This window comes from Dipodomys spectabilis, unplaced genomic scaffold (assembly GCF_019054845.1).
Source record: "Dipodomys spectabilis isolate Male_0828 unplaced genomic scaffold, ASM1905484v1 ptg000095l, whole genome shotgun sequence".
Taxonomy (NCBI): Eukaryota; Metazoa; Chordata; class Mammalia; order Rodentia; family Heteromyidae; genus Dipodomys; species Dipodomys spectabilis.
In genome coordinates this window covers 14,133,390-14,148,301 of record NW_024870772.1, presented here as the reverse complement: position 1 = coordinate 14,148,301, position 14,912 = coordinate 14,133,390, and the positions used below count along the sequence as shown (strand labels likewise).

Genomic DNA, 14,912 nt, shown 5'->3' with positions numbered 1-14,912 from the left:
AGACACAATATAGCCTTATTATAGCTGGCTTAACTGTTATTAGCTTAAGTTCAGGTAAGAAAGAGTATAAAGGTGTGCTGTTTAAGTCCCTGACTCATCTTTGCAATGGTTTGCTGTCAGCATTACAGAAAATTACTGTTAAGTGTGTATGAATTTACATTTGTTTACATTGTGTACAAGTAGGAAACTGGAGAGATCATTGTGTAATTTAAAAGAATTTTAATCTCATTCACTATTCTAAACCTAACACTAGGTGGCTATCTCTTTTATTTATATATCATAGCATACAAATAGTGTTTTTAGTGTCTTTACTAATTTTATTACAAGGGCCTAGATTTAATCTCTAAAAACAAAATTTTTAAAAGGATGAAAAAGTAAATGCTGCTAATAAATATAAACTCAAGTTTCATCTTTTTTTTTTTTTTGGGTCCGGTCGTGGGGCCTGAACTCTGGGCCTGGGCGCTGTTCCTCAACTCTTCAGCTCAAGGCTAGCGCTCTACCACTTGAGCCACAGCGCCACTTCCGGCTTTTTTCTTTTTGCTTATGCGGTGCTGGGAATTGAACCCAGGGCCTCATGCATGCAAGGCAAGCGCTCTACCACTGAGCCACCTTCCCAGCCCTCATCTTTTTTCTTAATCTTCCACTGATACTATCTTTTCCTTAGGAACTTCTTAGGGCCCTTGTAAGATTTATTACCTTACAAAGTATTTTAGACTTAAGTATATTATGTTCAGTTGGGCTAAAGTTCCTCTTGTGCTTGTGGTTAACCATGTCATTAGGGCTAATATTGTTATTTCCTATGTTTGCTCTCTAGCAGGACAGTACTGGAAGCAATGCTCTCTGGTCATTCATCAAATATTTATTGGGAGCCTTTTATGGTCAAGGTACCATGACAAATTCACTGTTAATATTTTCTCTCCAATTACATCAGAATAGCTCTACTCAAAAGCTTATAGCTTCTAATTCTAGATCCATCTTAATTGTAAAGTAGGACTTTTATGGCTACAATAAAAGTTCAAGTGAAATGTATAGTCTACATTTTTGTAAGATATACATATACTAATGATAGAAAAATTAAAAAGTTTCTTCTGCCATAATCAGTAATAATGATATAGAGAAAGAGCAAAATATTTGAATAACAATTAAAGTTGTAACAAATAATAAGATGTGATATATATTTCTATGTACAATTAATATATGCTCATTTAATTATTTATCCCAGTGAATTGGATTTATATTATTCTATTCTAGAACAAAAGAAATCATAAATATTCACATATATGAAGTATGTATGTGATCAAATCATAGCACTTCTGGTAAAATGATGTTATTACGCATATAAGCCCAGAAATATTCATTAATGTATGGTATATACAGGGGAGAATTTCAATGGTGTATATTCTTTAAACAACTTAGAGTCTAACAAAATGAATGTGAAGCTAGAACATATATTGTTGGAGTGGGGCAGGTCAAGAGAGAGGGTTAGGTAAAATGTACATATGTGCAAACAGAACTAAGTAAATTGAGGAGGTGGTTGGGACTGGAAGTGATGTGGGAGCATGATGAAAAATGGTGACATTGATCAAGATGTACTGAACTCATAAGCTGACATGTTGGATTAAACCCCCTTTTGTACAACTACTTATAGATAATAAAAATAAATTACAAATGAAAAATAATTTGTTTTCTATATTCACACCAATGAACCAGGAAAGTCAGCAGCTTTGTGTTCCTCAACTGATAAATGAGATTTGTCATACTTATTCAAAATTTCATACCAACAGTAAATAAGATGAAAAGCTTTCATAATAGTGTCTGAAAAATAAAGAATTCCAAAGAAATCCCAGTAATTACTATTAATTGATGGTGTTCTAAAGCTGATTGGTGAATGATTAACAAAAAATAACAAGTTGTAAGAAATAATCAAGGCATATTGTATTCAGAAGCTGATTATTAAATGGCAACTCTTTGTATAGCTACTTAAAGTAAATACATAAATATTTATTTATTAAATAATAAGAAATATATAAACCAGAGTGATGCTTACTCACCGCTCACAGTCTATGATGGATCTCCTCTTACGATGTGCTTCTCCCAATGTCACGTCACCCTCTTGTTCCACTTTAGTTTTTGTTTACTTTCACAGATGACTATACAGAAAATAAACTTATGATTTGCCAGACACTGCTATAACCTTATGCGGCAGTGTTATTACTCTATTCTGTAGGCAGAAGATAAAAATGTTTAGATGATTTAAGCAAGATTACATCAGCAATAATGAGGGTAAATAGATCTAGATGCAATCTATTGTGCTTATCTCCTCCAGAGGCTCACATTTAAGTCAGTTTCTTCAAAGTAATTTTTAAATTAATTTACTTTTTTAGAGAAAACATTTTTTTAGGAAAAAATATAGTCATCTAGTACATAGTTTTCAGGTCCCATCTCACTCCACCCGGCCACTCCACAAAATAGATTTCCTTATGAACATCTTGCACTGAATGCTGTAATTAATGAACCATAAATTATTACTATTCAAGTCTACAAGCTTTCTAAAATGGATGCTAGTCATAGCCCACAATTTTAGTATTATTGACAATAATTTTGTCATCTACTTAGCATGTAAATTCCCCATACCCTTCTCTCATTCTTCACAAATTAGTAGCAACCATTGAGCTTCCATTTGTGTCTGCAGTTTCTTCTAGGCTGAATTACAATCCTGTGGTTTGAAACCTTCTTTCAGAAATTTATTTCACTTAAGAATACTCTACATATGAAGTTCTTTGATCTTTTTCATAACTTAATATATTATCTTGTTTTTATGGAATACTTGTCAATAGTGTTTTCTACAATCTGTGTACTTACCTACTGAAGGACATCTTGGCTGGTTTCAATTCTGGCCAAATATGAATTTGTGTGCAGGTTTTTGAGTGGACACTTCAAACTCATTTGGATAAATTCTTAGAAGTATGATTATAGAATTGTATGCTAGTAGCATATTTATCCTTTAAAACACAAAACTTTCTTCTACGTTGGCTCTGATCCATAATATTCCCACCAGAAGTGAAGAACAGGTTTGATTTTGCATATACTCAGCAGTACTTTATATTGTCAGTGTTTCAGATTCTAACCATTCTGACAGTTATGAAGGATAAGCGTGCTTTAGCAGTTATGACTTTGCAAAGTCTTTCTCTCACTTTGCAGTTTGCCTTTCAGTCATTTTAACAAGGTATTTTGTAATTTTTATAAATTCAATTTTGATCAGTTCTTAATTTTGATCAATTCCAACTCATTGTTTTCTTTCATTGCTCAGGGTTTTGGTAATGTGTTTAAAAAGCCATCAACAAACCTATGGTCATTTAGACTTTCTTCAGTGCTGTTATCTAGTTTTATAGATTTGTATTTTATCCTCAGCTCTATGATTTATCTTGAGTTAATTTTCATATAAACTTTAAGTTTAGCAATTTTATAGACCATTTTTGCATATAGAAGTTCAATTGTTCCACCACTATTGGTTGAAAGTATCATTCTTTCTCCAGTAAACCTCCATTGCTCCTTGCAAATTGAATTTTTATAATGTAAACAATCAACCTCTAAGCTAAACAACATCAAAAAACAGTCTTTAACAGAATATCTATATTGCTGGGTTATTGGGCTAGTTTTACATGTTAATTTTATCAAGTTGTCTCATCACAAAACCTATAATTATTATATATTTCTAATACAAAAACTCAACACCTCCAGGGAAAATGTAGTAAAACAACATCCAGAACAAAGGTTTTTTTTTTTTTTATAATAAGGAATCTATTTACTAGCAGACTATAATTTTACAAAAATGTAAAGATAAGTCATCCTTTGTAACTCTTAATTACCTTAATTTGATTTAACTACTTCACTTTACATCTTCATTCCCAAATAAAATCTCTCAAAAACCAAAATATATCATGATTAATGGTTTTATTCATGCATTCTATGATTCCATTGTGGAAATAAAGCTCTAAAATTCCTAATTAAGTGAATACAGTACACCACTGGAAACTTTGGAATGGCTTTTTATTTGAGGTGACATTGCTATTCCTAATAATATTAGTTATAATCACCACATTACTTCATACCACCCTGTGACTCTTCATAGTAACAGCAAATAGTGTAACTTTTCCAATTTTCTTTCAGCATGAACATGTTTATATTTGTTACTGCCAGCCATTTCAGACAATGTATTTCTAACATCATTCTTCTAGGACTGATGCCTGCATGTCATTATCATCTCGTGTCCTTGTCCCCAGTAAATGTTTCCCTGGGGGAGCCACATGGCACTCAAAGCTGCCTGCAGTCTTTCCAGGAGGCAAATAATTAGCCATGGAAATCATTCATTTCCAAAAGACATTCAAATTAGCTCCATTTTCTCATGTATCTTCCCTTTACAACAATAAATTCCATATTAGTTATGCCAAAATGATACTGTTTGGACTTAATTCCGAGTCTTCTTTTTGCTGTTGGATAGGTGAGGTTTAGACACCCATGTGAGGCTCTTAATCAGAAAATGATATGATTCCATTCAAGTTCAGCCAGTTTGTCTTTGGAACAATATTAAACTAAGATACATTGAACTTTCAGAGACAAACAGCACATCAGACTAACTGCTGGATCCATTATGATATAATTATATTTATCAAATTATCCAATTAAATATATATATGATATATACATATAAGTGAAATTTCAAATGTAAGTTGGCATTTACCTTGTGATGGTTCATGTTCATTGTCAACTTGATTGGCTGGAGAATTTTAGAATATTAGTAAAGTCACAGAGAGACAATAACTAGATTACTAATACCTAGATTACTCCCTTGATGAATTTATAACATGATGGCCTTTTGGGGAGATATTGAAAAGAAGGAGGTAGGGCTTAGGTGGAGAAGGAAGTTTACTGGAGACATTTCTCTGGACTATGTCTTGCCTCGTTTTTTCCTCTATCCCTTTTCTCTGCCATCCTCTACCAAAATGGGAATTGCTCTACTCTGGTATCCTGTAGGGACTAATATCTCTAAAACTTGGAGGCAAAATACATTCCTTCAGCTGCATTTTTTATTTTTTTATGTTTTCTATTTAAATTTTATTTTACAGGTAATGTACAGACGGGTTACAGTTAAAGCCAGGTAACAAGTACATTTCTTTTATAACAGTGTCACCTCCTCCCTCATTTTCTCCCACTTTCCCCCCTCCTGACTCTCCTTCCTACCCAAGTTGTAATGTTAATTTTCAATATAGTGTCTAGTGATTATTACCATTGAATTGGTTCATTTATTTTTCTTTTTTCTTTGTAGTGGTCATTTGGCTTGAATTCTGGGCCTGGGTGCTGTCCCTCAGCTCTTCAGCTCAAGACTAGTGCTCTACCACTTGAGCCGCAGCGCCACTTCTGGTTTTCTGGTGGTTGATTGGAGATAAGAGTCTCACAGACTTTCTTGCCGGGGTTGACTTTGAACCGCTATCCTCAGATTTCTACTTCCCGAGTAGCTAGGATTACAGGCATGAGCCATGGGCTCCTGGCTTGGTTTAGCTTTGTCCTACCATTTCTGTGATTCCCTTCCTTTCCCTTTCAGATAAACTTATATACCACACAAAGGGTACAGAAATAAAAAAAAAAAATGACAACAAGGAATAAACCAAAGGAAAAAATAAAGAAAAAAATGAAAGACAATACAATAAAGAAAAAAAGTCTTGTTTCCATTTCTTGGAATTTTTAATAAGTATCATTTTATATCATCATATGCCCATAGCTACTTAGTCATTGTGATCCTCTGTTAAGAATATCCTACACATATTCTAGTTATTACAAATTATGGAAACCATGCAGCCTGTTTCTTTGGGTCTGGATTACTTTGCTTAATAAATATTTTTTTCACGTCTCCATTTCTTTACAAATGGGGCAATGACATTCTTTCTGATGGAAACATAGAATTTGTGTGTGTGTGTGTGTGTGTGTGTGTGTGTGTGTGTGCGCGCGCGCGCGCGGGTATCACATTTTCTTGGTCCATTCATCCACTGAAAGGCATCTGGGTTGATTCCATATCTTAGCTATGGTGAATAATACTATGAAAAACATAGTGTTGCCAGCCAGCACTAAAACTACATTGTTATGTCAGGTATTTTTGTCCCATTGATGAGAACAGCATTTCTAACGAATACAACATATTCTATTTGGCATCTGACTTCTTACGTAAATTTCTTCTTTACTTTCTTTGAATTCTATTCTAAATTGATCCAATCTCTTATATACCCATTGGTCACAGTGAGAGGATTTGTAGTCATTGTAGATTTTTTTTCCTGGAAGCTGATTTATTTGATATTCATTATTTTATTTTTACAATGGTAAAGTCTTCAAGAGTCCTTGATTCTCTTTGCTTTACTCTTGCTGTTAAACTGCTTTATTTTTCCTCTAAATCCTCTGTCCCTGTCTTTTGTTTTCTATGGATCACATTGCCTTTCATTCTGTTAATGACTGAGCACTTATATTTCCCCCTTAGGCATCTCAGATTTTCCATCCTGAAAGTGACTTTTTCCTTGCATCACTACCTTCTTTGTTGGGGACAAAATTTGTTTATGATTCATCCAGATGCCTTATGTCTTTCTGAAGCTCTTCCACTTAGTGGTGTAGAAGAAATTATCTAACCCCCACAAAAATCGATTTCTTTAAGATAAGAAAAATAAACTTCTGTGTAGTTCCACAGGAGAGTTCTCATAAAAAACTAAGAAAACTCTGTATTTATGTAGTCTCTGTTTTTTTTTTTTTAAATCAAAGTAGCCATACAACAGAGACTGTTGTCTGCCAATGAACTAGAGAAACACTTTCTCAGCAGTTTTATCTTTAACTCATTATTGTCCACTAAGTGTAACTTGTATAAGTATAATGTAGGCTTAACAATATAGATAATCACAGAACACAGGAATTAAATAAATTAACTCAAATTTCAAAAAATGAAGTACTGGATATAACATTTAATATTTTCTAATAAGCTTTTAGTGATTTTTGCTTTGGCTCTATTCCAATGAGTTTTTGTCTCTTAGGGACTCTTCAGGCAAAGGAGAGTTGGATGTCTTGGTAATCACAGGGAATCCAATATGAAAACATGGTTCAGAGAAGGTACAATGGCCACAAAATGAATGATTGCCTAGCAGTAAAGAATATTTCTTAAATAGAAATAAGCATTAATGCTGTTTATAATAATTCCAGTGCCTTTTCTTCAGCATGCATGCAGGCCAGAGAGGTTTGTTTTCATTCACTGTGATGTTGACATTTACTCTGAGGCCAGATTTGGCATTGCCTAGCTTTTGTACATGACTAAGAGGAACCAATATATTGATTTCTCAAGTTATCTTTTATTCTGTTGTTATCTTTTATTGAAAGCCATGGAATGATGGGAATACTGGAATAGACACCTTGCTGACCTGTAGTACTGACAACCAAGATATACATAAAGAGAAAACAATTAGAGTAAACATAATGCAAACACCACTGGTTGTCATTACTAATAACAAAACATAGAGTTTTTTATGTGATCTCTCTCTCTCTCTCTCTCTCAGATACTCTCACTCTTCACATACATGCATGAACTTTCAGAGTCATATGTTGTTTAGCCATGGAGATACAGTCTGAGAAATTCATTGTGAAGAAACTTTGATTATTGTGTGAACATCATAGAAGATGCTTAAACAGTTAGTGAATAGGATTTAAAATTGAAAATAGGAGTTTGCCACAAATAACATTAAAATTGAAGTAATTTAGGTCGTTGAAAACATGCTTACAAAGTATAATATTATGAGATCAATGTAGTGTATGTGTGGAGATATTAACATTATACAGCACATGGCTATGTGTGTAGTACACATAAAATATATACATTTATGCATACCTAAGATATATATTTACAAATAATTTCATAGATTTTCCTTATGTAATAATATTTTCCAAGGATATTAATATGCTTTTATTATATTGACAAAATTTATCATTTACAGTTTCAAAATTACTTATTATCATTTATGGCTTCATGACTTGTTTTTTTTGTTTGTTTGTTTGTTTTTTGCTGGTTGTGGGGCCTGAACTCTGGGCCTGAGTGCTGTCCCTCAGCTCTTCAGCTCAAGGCTAGCGTTCTACCACTTGAGCCACAGTGCCACTTGTGGCTTTTTCTGCATATGTGGTGCTGAGGAATTGAACCCAGGGCCTCACCCAGGGCAATCACTCTACCACTGAGCCACATTCCCAGCCCATGACTTGTTTTTCAATGTATTCTTTTTTCAAACTTTGTATAACAATTTATTATGTGTTATAAAATCTGTTTTTACTGATGATATGTTTGTACATATAGAATATCTAAGTCATAATTATGAACAATTATTCTTCCTCTAGTTAAATATACACAGCTTTATTATAATTATTATTATAATTTATTATATTATTCAATGCATGAGATTTTAAGTTTTCTATGTTTTTTAATAAAAACAAGAATTACTTTCATTTAGTTCTTGTAATTTTACTTGAAGCACTTAGAGTTCTGAATTTGTCTGCATTTGTTTAATAATTAGATCAGTATAGGTATTTTTACATTCTAATTTCTCATTTATATACTTCATCATCCTGTGTTGGATGCATGCACTTTTATCAAGTATCTTAACGCATACAACATTTTCCTGCAATGAGCCAGTAAAGATATACTTCCTTTGAAAAAAGAAAATATTGAATTCACTGGAACTGAGCATACTAAATCATATCAATCTGTATGTTGATATAATATAGACAGTCATCTTGTCCCTGTAGGCTATATAATTGAGGTGCAATGTAAATCATGTTATCACTAAGATAGCTTTTAAATATCTTAAGGAGATTTTCCTGAAGGCAAAAGTAGTCATTTTTTATTATAAAATGGTAAAGTACTGAAATATTTTATTTGCTCAAAACCAGTATTGAATTTGTCAAATCCAACTGAATTTGTTTGGAAACTTAATGATAAATTTCATATGTTTTAATTTTGTAATGAGATTTTAGTAATGCTCACTATTTTCTTTCTAGAGAATATTATAGAAGCCTCAATATGCCAATACTGCCATTTAATAAACTTCAAAGTAGCTCATTTTCACCATCTTAGTAAGTAGAAGATGAAATCAGCTATTGAATAACAGACATCAGTAAGATTGGTGTAATTCTAAGTGAAAATTACCTATCTTATTTCCTTTTAATCTATGGGTAGGATTTAAAAATAAGAAATGTGAATTTGACACAAATAACATGAAAATGGAAGTAATTCAAATGTATTTACAAAGTTATTCTGAAAACAATATGAAAAATGCCATGGATAATTACAGTTTTGATTTGAGTCATCAATACAAGAAAAAGGATAGGAGATGATTATATAAAATACAATATAGTTATGCTCTGATCTGTAACTCATTCAAACCTCAACATTCCAAATTTATTTTAAGAATAAGTAGTTAGTAGGGTGCTGCTGGCTCACGCCTTTAATCCTAGCTATTCAGGATGTTGAGATCTTAGGATCACAGTTCAAAGCCAGCCCAGGCAGGAAAGTCCATGAGACACTTATCTCCAATAAACCACTCAGAAAACCAGAAGTGGCACTGTGGCTCTAGTGGTAGAGTGCTAGCTTTTAGCTTAAGAGCTGAGGGACAGTGCCCAGGCTCAGAGTTCAAGCCCCACGACTGACAAAAACAAAAACAAAAAACAAAAAAAGACAAAGAATAAGTAGATGTCCTTATGAAATTCCAGAACTGGAAGATGGAGGCACAGATATACATTTATTCTTTATTTTTTTAATTGTGAAAATACCATACAGAAGGGTTACAATTACATGGGCAAGATAACAAGTACATTTCTTATCAAGCATTGTAGCCTCCTCCTTTGTTTCCCCTTCCCACCCTTCCCATCCTTCCTCCCCCCTCGCACCCCATCTCACTCTCTCTGCCCCCCACCAAAGTTGTAAAGTTCTTTTTTCGACATAACGACTTGTACATCTCATTGTTGCAATAGGTCCACATGTATTCCTATTTAAACAATTTGTTTTTTCCCTTCCCCTCCACAAAGTATACCAACATCAAATACAGTGAAAGCAGGGGTTATACTGTGGGGGAGGGACATACAAAGCAACAAAGAAATCATCTTATAAATATGTTAGAAACAATTGCAAGAAAGAAAAACCATTTGAATCCTTATGTTGGGGTTCATTTCGCTTAACATCTATTTATCTGACCGTTTCTGCTTATCTCAGACATATACTAGATATTGTAAATAAGGGAAACCATGGGACCTATGGTTCTTTGGGCCTGGCTTACTTCACTTAATATAATGTTTTCCAAGTCTTTCCATTTCCTCACAAATGGGGCGATGTCATTCTTTCTGATGGAGGCATTGAATTCTATTGTGTATGTATACCAGTACATTTATTCTTTTTTATACTTCCTTTCCTGACCAAGATCTGACATTCTCACCACTCTGAAAGTCATTATCTAGCCTATACCTGAGACTGTTTTATATTCCTTTCTTCTGATTCTGTATTACATTACTCATGATAATTTGTCTCTCTGGACATTTTCTGCCGCAGAAGAAAGTACTTGAGGCAGTCAAAATCTTCTTGAAGATGATTCACAGAAGTCATTATAGATAGCTGTTGCACATTTGAAAAATTTCCTTTAATTGGAAGAGAAAGTGGGATTACTATTTCATACCCAGTCATATCTCTTGATATCATTATAAATAAAGGTTGAAAATATTCAATATTTTTCTTTGAACATCTAAATTTCTCTTTATTCTGTTTACCAGAAATAGAAATATGAGAGCAAATATCTTGTTTAGAGAGAGAATAAAATGTTAAGTAAACTAGACACAAAACTTTAGGACACCAAGTTTTATCATTTGCTCTCCTGACCTTATTAATATTTGAGTTTTAAAATATCTATAGGTGAATGGTATATGGAAATTTATGTAGTTAATTTGGAAAATATGGATGATTAAGAAGATACCATTCTGATGTACTAGTCCGAATAGATTAAACTGTATTTTTTAAAAAATAAAGCAAGCAGACAAGAAAAGTGGCTCAGTGGTAGAATGCTTGCCTTGCATACATGAGGCCCTGGGTTCAATTCCACAGCACCACATAACCAGAAAAAAGCCTGTAATGGTGCTCTGGCTCAAGTGGTGGAGCACTAACCTTGAGCTGAAGAGCTGAGGGACAGTTCCCAGGCCCAGAGTTCATGCCCCATGACAGACAAGTAATAATAATAATAATAACAAAGCAAGCTATAACTCTTCACAATTAATGAAAGCATATTTGTCACTTTGACAGAACTTACCATGGGCAGGTTATAGGAACCTATTTCTGTCTTGTCTTTATAATCTTCACAAAGACCAATGCAGCAGAAACTGAAGGCATTTCCTTTCATCTTCAAGACATATTCTTTTTCTGCTCATGTGTTATTGTCCCAACTAAACAACTAGCCATATCTAAATTAAAGATCTTGAAATGTGCTATTGTGACATAAAAGATGAAGAAATATGAATTCGTTTATAATAAATATACAGCATAATTTCTGTTTACATGTGAATATAGAATTCAGTCATCTGTTAATGCATTTGCAAAAAAATTCAACTTTCACAAAAATATGTATATCTACAAAAGAAGACTATATGTTCAAAATTTATTTTATTGTTCTTGAGCAATTTTTCCAGTGTTTTATAATTTTTAAATAATAAATAAGTATGGCATATGCATACATAATTAGATTATGCTTATATCTTTTGTGTATATGTACATACATATAGAAACATAAAGAAAGCACACAATTATTTTTCTCTGCTTATTTAATATAAATATGAACAAATAACCTGAACACATCTCTTTGTTATACTCTGCAAAATTGCCTTTTCAGACACATAATAGTCAATTTTTTGCAATCAATGGCCTACTCAATTCATTGATTTATGCAGCTAATATTTGTACATATTTTCTTAATGGCAAGCACAATACTAAGATTTAATGGGAGGGAGAAACAGAATGAGGAATCGCTATGGAATTTATTTTTGAGTGGGAGAAAGATATAAGTAAGTTGAGAAAAATCAGTACAGCATACAGGATGTTGAAGTGCTAATGAAAGAAATAAAACTTGTAACTGAGATAAAAACTTCCAAGGTGGTAAAGGGAAAGAGTCAATGTTAAGTGATGAGGGAAAGTCTTTCCATTAAATTGAATTCTGAATAGAATTTAATACTAAGAGGAAGTCAGCAATATAGATATCCCTGGGGAGACTATTCCAGACAGAGACCAACAAAGAAAAAAAAATTCTTGAAAGAAAACACAGGTGAATGTTCCAGGAATAGAAATGAGGCCAATGAAGGCACAAAGAGAAAGACTGGAGAAAGGCAACAAATTGGATGTCAGGCATAAGAAATATATTCTCTGAGATCTTGTAAGTGATGGTAATGAGATTGGTTTTGGGAGTTGAAAATTCTTGGAGTCATTAAGACTGAAGAATATCTATATCTATATATGAGTCAGTGAGACTGCTATGTGGTAGTATTTGTTAAGAGAGCTAAATGCTGAGTCAGGAGATCACTTAGGATTGATAATCCACATAAGGAACTTTGCTAACTTCAACCAAAGGTGGTGAGGATACATTCATCCATTGATACATTCTAAAGGCAAAGGGATTTTCTGATATGACAGGAAGACCTGGCTACCTATGAGCACTTAATTCCTTTTAATTTAAAAGACAGAGACTACGAGGACATGTGTGTGGCATAAAATCAAGAGGTATGCAGTATACATTACATTCTTTTTGTTATCCTCTAAAAATAACCAAGTAAAGGCAGTAAACTATGCTCACAATTCTGCATCTTGGATATAGACTTGTACTGAAATTAATTCATGGTATGAGTTATTGTGCTTATTATATTCCAGCAATTGCTTGGCCCACTATATGCTTACATTATGAATTTATGCAAAATCACTGTGATACCAACATTTTTATAATGGGGAAGCAAGATCTAAAGAAGAAAATTTTTTGTTCAAGGACACTGATCCAGTAACTGGTAGGTAGAATATATTTGCATTTTTCTCTGTTTACTGTCTCTCTAGGTGAGTAAGCATCATATATGCTGTAAAACTGGACAAGATCACCATGGGAGACATAGGGAAATGTAGAGATTCAAGGACTGAGTCCTGAGGTACTCCAGATTTAAGAGTGAAAGAAATTGAAGAGAAATATATCAGCCCCAAGGGTATATAAAGAGCATCTTAAAAGAAGAAAATTGAGTAAGTTATGCTTTCTTAAAAGCAAAGATATTATTCCAAGAATGGTGTAATCAATTATGTCAAAAGATGCTGATATGCCAAGTAAGAACAGCTCTGAATTGATTTTTTTATTTTGCAGTTTGCAGGATATTTAGAATCTTAGCAAGACCAGAGCTAGTGAAAAGACAAGAATGAACAAAGACAAAAGAGTGATGATTGCTGGGTTCTGGTGGCTCATGCCTGCAATCTTAGCTACTCAGGAGGCTGAGATCTGAGGATCATAGTTCAAACCCTGTCTGGGCGGAAAAGTCAATGAGACCCTTATCCCAATAAACCACTAGGAAACCAGAAGTGGCACTGTGGCTCAAGTGATAGAGTGCTTCCCTTGAGCTGAAGAGCACAGACACAGTGCCCAAGCCCAGAGTTCAAGCCCCATGACTGACCCAAAAAAAAAAAAAGTGATGATTATTTTTCACAAAGATTTATGTTATAAACCAGAAAAAGAAAGAGATAGGTAGAAAGGATAGTCCCACCAAGAAAGCCCATATCTTAGTTACGATAAATAATGCTGCAATGAACATAGTTGCGCTGGTGACTTTAGTGTAGCTTTGTTTGTAGAACATTTGAGTAAATGCCCATGGGTGTGATTGCTGGGATATATTGGAGCTCTAGGTTTAGTCTTTTGGGGAACTTCCATATGGAATCAACCCAGATGCCCCTCAGTAGATGAATGGATCACTGTATTTGCTGTTGGTATAATTTGTGGAGGGGAAGGGGAAAAACAAATCGTTTAAATAGGGATACAGGTGGACCCACTGCCACTATGAGATGTACAAGTCGTTATGTCTAAAGAGAACTTTACAACTTTGGTAGGGAGGGGGATGGTATGGGGGGGGAGAGCGGGGGAGGTTGGGGGAGGGGAATGAGAAGGGATGGGAAGGGGAAACAACAAAGGAGGAGGCTACAATGCTTGATAAGAAATGTACTCATTATCTTGTCCATGTAATTGTAACCCCTCTGTATAGTATTTTCACAATAAAAAAAAAAAAAAGAAAATGTGGTACACTGCCGGGTGCTAGTGGCTCACCCTGTAATCCTAGCTACTCAGGAGCTGAGATCTGAGGATTGCGGTTCAAAGCCAGCCCAGGCAGGAAAGTCCCTGAAACTCTTCTCTCCAATAAACCACCAGAAAACCGGAAGTGGCGCTGTAGCTCAAGGGTAGAGCACTCTCCTTGAGCTGAAGAACACAGGGATAGCGCCCAAGCCCAGAGTTCAAGCCCCACAACCAAACAACAACAACAACAAAAAATGTGGTATATGTACACAATGGAATTCTATGCTTCAATCAGAAAGAATGGAATAGCCAGACCCAATAAAAACATAGGCTCCACGGTCTCCTTCATTTATAAAAATTAGTATACATCTAGGCTAGTCCTAGAAGAGGATCACATTGGCCCAATAGCTGTATACACATGACTGTATAAAATATTGCTAATCAAAATGGTCTCCATGACATGGAAACAAAAGAGTATCTTTGTGGTTGCTTTTCTTTCTTTTTTTGCGTTTGGTTTGGTTTGCAGATAATTCTTTTGTCTTTCCTTTTTTTTCCCCTCCC

General features: G+C 34.1%; 1 non-coding gene across 1 annotated transcript; it reads right to left on the bottom strand.

Annotated features, from left to right (window-relative positions):
- Positions 1 to 538: 538 nt before the first annotated feature.
- Positions 539 to 618, bottom strand: Trnaa-ugc. The gene has a single exon. It is a non-coding gene; the product is annotated as a tRNA-Ala (tRNA).
- Positions 619 to 14,912: the final 14,294 nt, after the last annotated feature.